Source organism: Dermacentor andersoni, chromosome 9, assembly GCF_023375885.2.
Source record: "Dermacentor andersoni chromosome 9, qqDerAnde1_hic_scaffold, whole genome shotgun sequence".
NCBI classification, from domain to species: domain Eukaryota; kingdom Metazoa; phylum Arthropoda; class Arachnida; order Ixodida; family Ixodidae; genus Dermacentor; species Dermacentor andersoni.
In genome coordinates, this window is record NC_092822.1 from 22,015,360 (window position 1) to 22,024,402 (window position 9,043).

Here is a 9,043-nt window from a genome sequence, read left to right on the forward strand (position 1 = left end):
CGTTCAGCTCGATATATATATATATATATATATATATATATATATATATATATATATATATATATATATATATATAGCTCTTTATTGCAAATTCAGAGTGTTTAGCCAGCGTATTCTTGCCTACATGCTACTCTGCAGGGAGTGGGACGAAGGAGAAGAAAGCTCGACGAGCCTCATACACCGCGTTCGTCCTCTACATAGCCCAGACAGCTATAACAGCTACGTGCGACGAAGCTGTGCTCGTCTCATCGGTTACTATTGCTATACCTCGCTAAGTTTCCCGCCATTTAGTTGAATCAGTGCGTTTCCTTTCCTTTCTTTCTTTTTTCTCCAACAAATACGATATCGTACGCGCCCCATCAAGAGTCTGTAGCCGTAGGCACTTCAGATATCCCGAATAGCACAAAGAAGGTGATATGAAAATGCTGACAACCATGCGCAATGTGTTTAACTCTTATTTTCCCACGCGTGACCACCACCTTTCGCACGCGGAAAAAACTGCCAAAGAAGACATTCCCCCATTTTCCCTGAAGTTCCACATTAGGGCTGTTTATACCACGAGCGAAAATATTCCCTCATCTTCACTAATGTAAAACGTGAAGCTTTCCCTCCACGTATTTGGCGAAATGCGGGGGAGAAATCGCGGCATGCGGAAACAGCCTCGACGAGTTAGCTGTGCAACTTCAAGAAACATTTTCCAGGACGAATGAAGTCGCGCAGCTGCGTTGAATGAAGTGTTTCAAAAAGCACACGGCACGTGTTTGCGCTACGACGGCCGCGCGTGGCGTGTGTTTTGGGAACACAAGTGAAATGTCATCACAAGAGCGTACGTCTTGCTGCTGCGATTATCATCATCATCATCAGCCTGGTTATGCCCACTGCAGGGCAAAGGCCTCTCCCATACTTCTCCAACTACCCCGGTCATGTACTAATTGTGGCCATGTTGTCCCTGCAAACTTCTTAATCTCATCCGCCCACCTAACTTTCTGCCGCCCTCTGCTACGCTTTCTTTCCCTTGGAATCCATTCCGTAACTCTTAATGACCATCGGTTATCTTCCCTCCTCATTACGTGTCCTGCCCATGCCCATTTCTTTTTCTTGATTTCAACTAAGATATCATTAACTCGCGTTTGTTCCCTCACCCAATCTGCTCTTTTCTTATCCCTTAACGTTATACCAATCATTCTTCTTTCCATAGCTCGTTGCGTCGTCCTCAATTTAAGTAGAACCCTTTTCGTAAGCCTCCAGGTTTCTGCCCCGTACGTGAGTACTGGTAAGACACCATTGCTGCGATTAAGAGCTCATGAAATAGCGCTTCCGATTTCGCAGATTTAGTTTCAACCAAATGCTATATGCGACGTGGGAAACCGAAGAAGAAATTTCCTGCACTGGCTCCGGTAATGGCCGCAAAAGAATGAATACATTTATTATGAAAACGTGCCGCGCAAATGTTGGAATCAATGTGAAGCGGATATAATTAAATGCTGTAAATCTGTTCATCTTTTGCAACGCCTTTCGCGGCATAGCGATTGCGTACCGACCCGACTAGACGCGGAGACTTGCCCGCCTTGCTATTACACTGCCTCCGGGATTGGCCCCTCTTTGCTACTACACTGCCTCCGGGATTGGCCCCTTTTTGCTACTACACTGCCTCCGGGATCGGCCCACTTTACTTTTGGACTGTCTCCAGGACCGGCCCATTTTACTCGACGGAAACCGACCGAGAAGACGCAAGACACTGCGAAGGAATTCTTAGGCATAGAAAGCAAATATTTAATAAAGGAATTATGCGCTTCAAGGCATATATTGGTTGCTGCGGAGATATTTAGGCAACCGTATCATTGTTTTGTACAGCGTAATTGTGTAGAGAACGGAGTCGGCCACAAGGCTGGTACAAACGGCTATATGTATAAGTAGGGCACGTGTCAACCATGCAGAATTTAGCGGGTCAGTCCCTACACTAGAGTAAATGTCCCGCCTTGACTAAGTCGGGACGGGCAAATGTCCCGGCTTTCGCTCTTTTCCTCTGCTCAATAAAAACAAATAAGCCAGATTTTCTTTTTATGATGCCTGATAGCTCGGTGGTACATTATTCTATCTTTCCTTCTGTTGCAGCGTCATAAACATAAAGGCGGTTCCGTTCTCTGTCTTCTTTTTTTTTTCTTTCGTGGTTTTAGTTCTGTTGTTGGCCCTAACCGTTCGTAGTACACCTTTATCTGTATTGGACGCCACGTTGGCACCTATCTTTTTGTAGACCCCGACATGGTAGGACTGCAGAAACTGTGAAGCTTTGTTGCACGTGCAGTCCCGATCAATTTGAAGGTGATCGCGCGAGCATCGACCGGCGGGCTTTCCAAGCAGCATAGCGGCCGATTTTGGTACTGCGAAGAGAAAAATTGCGCTGCCTTCTTCCCCTATTATGCTCTTCCAGGCTGCAACCATCGCCCCCGAGATCAACTCGCCACATTTTTGTGTCTGTTTCCCTTTCATGGCAATGATCTGCGTGCGTCGCTTCCTCATGCATATCTTGGCTAACAATGACGCCTCCGTGCAAAAGCTCGTAACGCAATCGAAATGAATTCGCAGGTTATGCCGTGAACGGTGGCGGGAGTGACAGCTCTTCAGGGAACACCAAAAGAGAGAGAGGGGAGCTATCTGATGTTTCCCTCTCGACCGACGGTGATGACGTAACGTGGCGCTGCTCCTAGTTATGGTTGCCGCTCGATCGATCACCTTCAAATTGATCGCGACTGTACAAACTTTTTTGCGCGCACAGGCTCCTGACAGTAGTCGACCGACACCACTCACTCACTTCCACCACCACCTCCGGTCCCGACTGGGTCCCCTCGAGAGCTGGCAACCCTATATCAGGTGTGTGTGTGTGTGTAAGGAACAGTCTTATATATAGCCCTGGCGGGGAATCGCCGACAGATAAAACGCAGCGTTCAGAGATTGCCCGCCAGATGAATAATGACCGCAGTCAGGCAAAAAACCAAGCCGCAAGTCCTCAGGAACATTCCACGCGGAACCCACCGGCGGGTCGAAATAACTGAACTTGTGTAGATTTATAGTTGGTACAAGCCACGTTGAGCCCATGGTACGGTTTCGTCTCATACCTACCGAGGCCTCGCCGCATGTTGAACTCACAAGACGGATCAATTTCGTAACGGTCACGCGGTGCCCTGTTCGGTGCGACGCGAACCGCAAAAAAATACGTCATTTTTTTTTCGACACCACGAGTCTCTGCTGACGTCTTTCTTCTCTTTATTTATTTATTTACGTATTATTTTTCTTGCTTGCGCTGAGCACATGGTTCAAACTACTAAGCTACAAAACCGCTTGCGTCGTTCTTTTTTTTTTTTTTTTTTAGCGCTTTTAATACAAGACGCGACGCGTCCGCTTTTATGATGACCTATACTTTCATTCTAAGAACGAAACGCAGCTCCTGCCAAAGGGCACAGAGACGTGCCGCGTGCCCTTTCGCGGCGTTTCATTCACTCCCGCCGAACGCTCAATTGTTCCTGAAAATTAGCCATCTGTAAGTCGCACAGCTAACGTAATTAATTAAATACCACACTATCCGACGTTCCTCTATATCAACAGTCCGTTCAGACTCAAGAAAGCGGATCGCAGCGGCCCCTCTCGCCCGAAGTGGTCACTTCGCTCGAATGAGACACTCCGCGGCGATCCTCGAGCGATATTAAAGCGAGGCTTTCCTAGCGAACGCTCGCGTATGCTTTGCTGAGCGTGGCTGCTGCTTCTGTCCTGTTAAGCACATCACACACACAAAAATATACGAAAAAAAAGATGACAGTCACTTCAGTACAATTACGTGATTTTAATGCGAAAGCATTATGACTTCTCTACTCAATTGGTTACGTCCACGGTACGTCACGGCATACATTGTCAAGTGTCCTTCACAACTCGACCTTAATCTGCTTTTATCCACATTACTTCACCTTCATTGACTTTACTTTACCCTAATTAAGTTTACTCCACCTTAAGTCACCTTATACAGTAAGTTGTTCTAACTTTAATTCTGTATTACTACTCACGGCATACAAGAAGCTGATGACGTCACTGATGACGATGATCTTTGTTACCACTCGTTCCGGACAACGCCCGCTTTTCTGCCTCATGGGACATCTAATGCTTTCGCATTAATGATTGCCTCTCGGAAGGTAGAATCGAACCTCGGTCCACCAGAAGTAACTCTGGCGCTGCGATCGCACAGAAAGAAATTAGACAGGACGTGTGCGATAAGGCAAAGGGCATTGCCTTGTTATTTGAGGCTCGAGCTGGTTTGCCCGAGGATAAAAGAACACACACACCGGAGCAAATATGTTCGCTACAGGATGAGGCACGTGGGTGTTGCAGCAAAGACCCGGACACAACTCGGCACATCCAAATGGAATGCTACATAAGGTATTCACTCAGCGAGATCCTGTAGGAAACGTCCGATTTCCAGAAGCGCTTGGATTTAAAGTGGGCGCAAGCTTTAACCGGGGTCGACAGTCGAGATTAGAAAGAGACGTTTAGAGTATTGCCGGGAAAAATAGTAGGGAAGAAATTGATATGATCGGATCCGTTACCTGCCTAGGTAAGTATACAAGGCAGATATAGAAGCTTCAAGGAAGAGATAAAAGATTAGGGAGACACTTAGACAAAATGCTAGGCTGGTATATACCTGCAGATTAATTGATCAGCTAAAGCAGGCTAGGTGACTATCTGTCGCCGCCCCGCTTCATCATCATCATCGTACAGTTACCGCGGGGAGTGACGGGTAGCACATGTATCAGGTCTAATCTTCGAGTTCGTGGCTTCAGACGTTCTTCTGGGTTCATCCCTCACGCTTTACATTTCTCAATTCGTCAGCAGTAATATTCTAGCCTGCTCAGAGTGCACGTGACTATACGTACGTATCACGGGCGCGCCAGTTCCCTTTACCACGACGACACGGGAATGAAGTGTGGAGGGGGGATAATGGCATTGGAATTAACCGCTACACGAAGGCTTCGCTTCACGTGGACTCCGAGACTTGCGTACGGACGATTTACTTGTGTTCGGCTTCTCGGAGTCGATACACAATCAAGGCGTAGCGTGCCACTCGCGACGGTTTCGCATTTGCCAGCACGCAAAAGAGCAAAGCGAAAAAAAACAACAACAGCTGATTTACATTTAACACCGAATGCCGAATTTCGTCTCAACACGAGCGCTGTTGTAAGGAAGGCGTTTGTGTTCCTTATCCTCCAGCTTATAGTTGCAGGGCGCGAACGAGAAAGTGGGACTATTTTCGGGAGCGCATGCAGTCGGGCGTGCGCGCTTCGGCTCCGTAGCTTTTTTCTCTCTCTTCGTTGCGCGCACTAAAAAGTTTGGCCGCGCGTACATTAATGTTTCGTAGGGAAGTTATACGGTCCCCGCAATGTTTTGTCCGTTCACTGGCTAATACACCTCACGTCCAAGGCGCGCCGGGGACACGCCGCGTCCAATTCCCAGAGCCACTTCCACTCGAAACGCGGGAACACAAATATAATCCGCGCGCGGCGCGAGGAGCAGAGTTTTAGCACGCATGCGGGGACGCCGAGTCGTTTCGCGGTGGGAACCGGAAACAGTGTCAAGGGCGGCCCGCCCGGTGCCAGAGATCGAGGCTCCGACACGCCGGAATGCGTGTCCTAGACACACGCGCGGTGTGCAATTAAGGAAGGGACCCTCAACGGCGACGCTTTTGTCACCCTGAACTTAAGAAAAAAAAAATGTTCCGCCGTTTCCACTGGATGACTTCCTCGTTTTTGTCGTATCTTGGAAACGCATCACTGCGTTCCTCACGACGACCTCTCTAATCGCGAAGGTCAAATTATATATATATATATATATATATATATATATATATAGTAGTGACTGAGGAAATCACGCTGGCCCCGGTAGTAAAATGCAGAAAGAGAGAGTACGACGTACGTTGAATTAGCACAGTATATACTTCCACTGACGTTTCGGCATGGTGCACCAGCTTTTCTCAAAGTCAGGTGGCAAAGGTGACTTACTTTGACAAAGGCTGGTCTACCAGCCTTTGTCATATATATATATATATATATATATATATATATATATATATATATATATAGTCATATCATGAGAAGCCAACAAACACTGACACCAAGGACAACATAGGGGAAATTACTTGTGTTTAATAAATGAAATAAAGAAACGATAAATTAATGGAAATTAAAGTGGATGAAAAAACAACTTGCCGCAGGTGGGAACCGAACCCACAACCTTCGCATTTCGCGTGCGATGCTCTACCAATTGAGCTACCGCGGCGCTGTTTCCCCATCCACTTTCTAAGGTATTTATGCGTCGTAGTAGAACCCTGGGAGTGTTAGCCAGCGCCATCACTCACATACCTTGGCGGCGGACGTGGAACGTCCTTCTTGCCGCAGGCGTCACGAGAACGTTATCTTTTTGGGTGAAGGCAACTGGTCAATAAACCCACACATGCTACCTGAAGGCATCAATGTTGCCGGATTCGAGACCCTCGTTATGTAATAAACGAGAAGAGAGGGGGTTAACCGAGGGTCCCGGTTTTTATTAGTCATATCATGAGAAGCCAACAAACACTGACACCAAGGACAACATAGGGGAAATTACTTGTGTTTAATAAATGAAATAAAGAAACGATAAATTAATGGAAATTAAAGTGGATGAAAAAACAACTTGCCGCAGGTGGGAACCGAACCCACAACCTTCGCAACCCACAACCTTCGCATATATATATATATATTCTTTTTTCCGTGTTTTTCGACATACCCCAAGCGCACTTCTGAAGCTTGGTGAAACATTTTCTTTTTTTTTGTCGACAAGACATTACAAAGATTGGCTGCAGCTGCCACCAACCATGTCAGGAAATTTCGGACGTTGCCCCTTTGGCCGCCATCTGTAGACGACCATCTCCGGGATGAGTCCAGTTTACCGCTGCACTGTGTCCAAGTCGACGCACTTCATTCCCTCCAGGAAGAAAAAAAAAAAAAAAGAAGAACGAGACCCACCCGACGCGTCAAAACTGCGGGGAGGAACGCCCAGAAAGTGTCGCTTTCGCGGACATAGTCGTGCTTTTAACGAGGGAATTTACCTTATATGACAACATGAGAGAGAGAGAAGGGAAGAAGGAAAGGCAGGGAGGTTAACCAGACTGAGTCCAATTTGCTACCCTAGACGTGAGGAGGGGGAAGTGAAAGAGAGAGAGAGAAAACAAGAGTACCGCACTTTCACATGCACTAAGTTAGGTGCAGGATGTCTATAGTCGAGCACTTAAGTCTGTTGCCTTCAGGTAGTGAAGAAGCGCTCGAACTGCTTTCTGGGCTAATGAACTGTGAGGCCAGGTTCCCAAGATCTTTGCTTCTGTAAATGGCCTGTCGTCCAGTCTATTCAAGGCACACTGGAGAGTCTGACGTTGGTTATCGAAGCGAGAACAGTGGCACAGAAGATGACTGATGGTCTCTTCACACTTGCACTTAGCGCACATTGGTGAGTCCGCCGTTCCAATACGACAGCTGTAGGAGTTGGTGAATGCTACTCCTACCCACAGCCGACACAGCAGTGTTGCGTCACGTCGGGAAAGGTTTGCTGGTAATTTAAGTTTCAGTGATGGGTCGAGGCTGTATAAACGACACTTAGAGTTCTGTGGTGAATGCCAGTAACGTAACGTGATGGTACGAGCGAGACGGCAAAGCTTTCTTGCAGCGCCTACTCTCGATAAAGGTATAGGGAGTGTCGGTGCGCCATCCTGAGCACGTCGGGCAGCGTCATCGGCGAGGTGATTACCAACGATGCCACAATGTCCCGGCAGCCACTGAAAGATGATGTCATGTCCTCGTTCAGAAGCACAATGGCAAGTTTCGTTGATTTTAGACACCAGCTGTTCATAATTGCCACGTCGTAAACCTCGCAAGCTCTGGAGGGCTGCTTTCGAATCACAAAATAATGCCCGTTTGTTGGGCGGTTCTGTTTCAATGTATTCGAATGCAGCGCGAAGAGCAGCCAGTTCGGAAACTGTAGATGAATTTTTCAACAGGAATATACGTCATTAAGTACAAGAAGAACTGGTTTCGTTGAAAAAAAAAAAAAACATCCCATTTTTTTTTCTTCATTGTACTGTGACTGCTTGAGCTCAAGCATAGCAGTAACTTAAAAAAAAAATATTAGAATGTGAGGTTCGCGTTCGTCTTTTCCGTTACGACAGATTATGCCAGCTCGCTCGGTTGACGATTCTTCCGCGGCGATCAAAAGCAGGATGCTCTCGAAGGCAACAAATCAACGCTCGCTCGCTCGTTCCGTGTCTTTGTCCGTTCTAGCTCCGCTTCCGTGTAGGCCAACAGCAAAAAAGACACATTCCAGCTCACTCTATGGGCTCACGTTCGTACTGCAGTCAATCACCGTGGAATACTAGCCAAGCGTATAGCGCCGCGTAAACACGGAAGGTCAAAACAAAACAGGCCTATGCAAACAGCAAACAAACAACTACTACACAGAACGGGCAGCCTTATGCCGTGCCCCTCGGAGGACGGGAAGCGAGGTGGGGGAAGAGAATGGCACTACGGCGTTCTTAAAAGACAGAAAACGGTCCTTTGTTTTCGCAGGCTTTGACGGCAAAGGCACACAACGGATGCCCCACGGAGATGAAGCCTGTGACGGCAAGGGCCATACGGGATCGCGAAATGCGGAGGAAGGCCGCTCTGCGCATGCGCGCACGGGTATACGCATGTTCGCCTAGCGAGGGACAACGCAATGGCGCCTCGCGGGCTGTCCGTAGTCACTTCGAAATGCCGGGGTGTTCAGAAAAGAAAAAAAAGAAAGTTCATTGGCCTCACAACGTCCAAAGTTTGTTGACCCTACAACGTCCAAAGTTTGTTGACCCTACAAAGTCCAAAGTTTGTTGACCCTACAAAGTGCAAAGTTTATTGAACCTACTAAGACCAAAGTTTGTTGACGCCGCAGAGTCTAAAAGCCTGTTAGCCCCACAGAGTGCAAGTTTAGTGGCCACACAATG

At 47.4% G+C, this 9,043-nt stretch overlaps 1 non-coding gene across 1 annotated transcript; it reads right to left on the reverse strand.

Moving 5' to 3' along the window:
• Positions 1-6,245: 6,245 nt before the first annotated feature.
• On the reverse strand, positions 6,246-6,318 carry TRNAS-CGA (transfer RNA serine (anticodon CGA)). The gene has a single exon. It is a non-coding gene; the product is annotated as a tRNA-Ser (tRNA).
• Between the last annotated feature and the right edge of the window lie 2,725 nt (positions 6,319-9,043).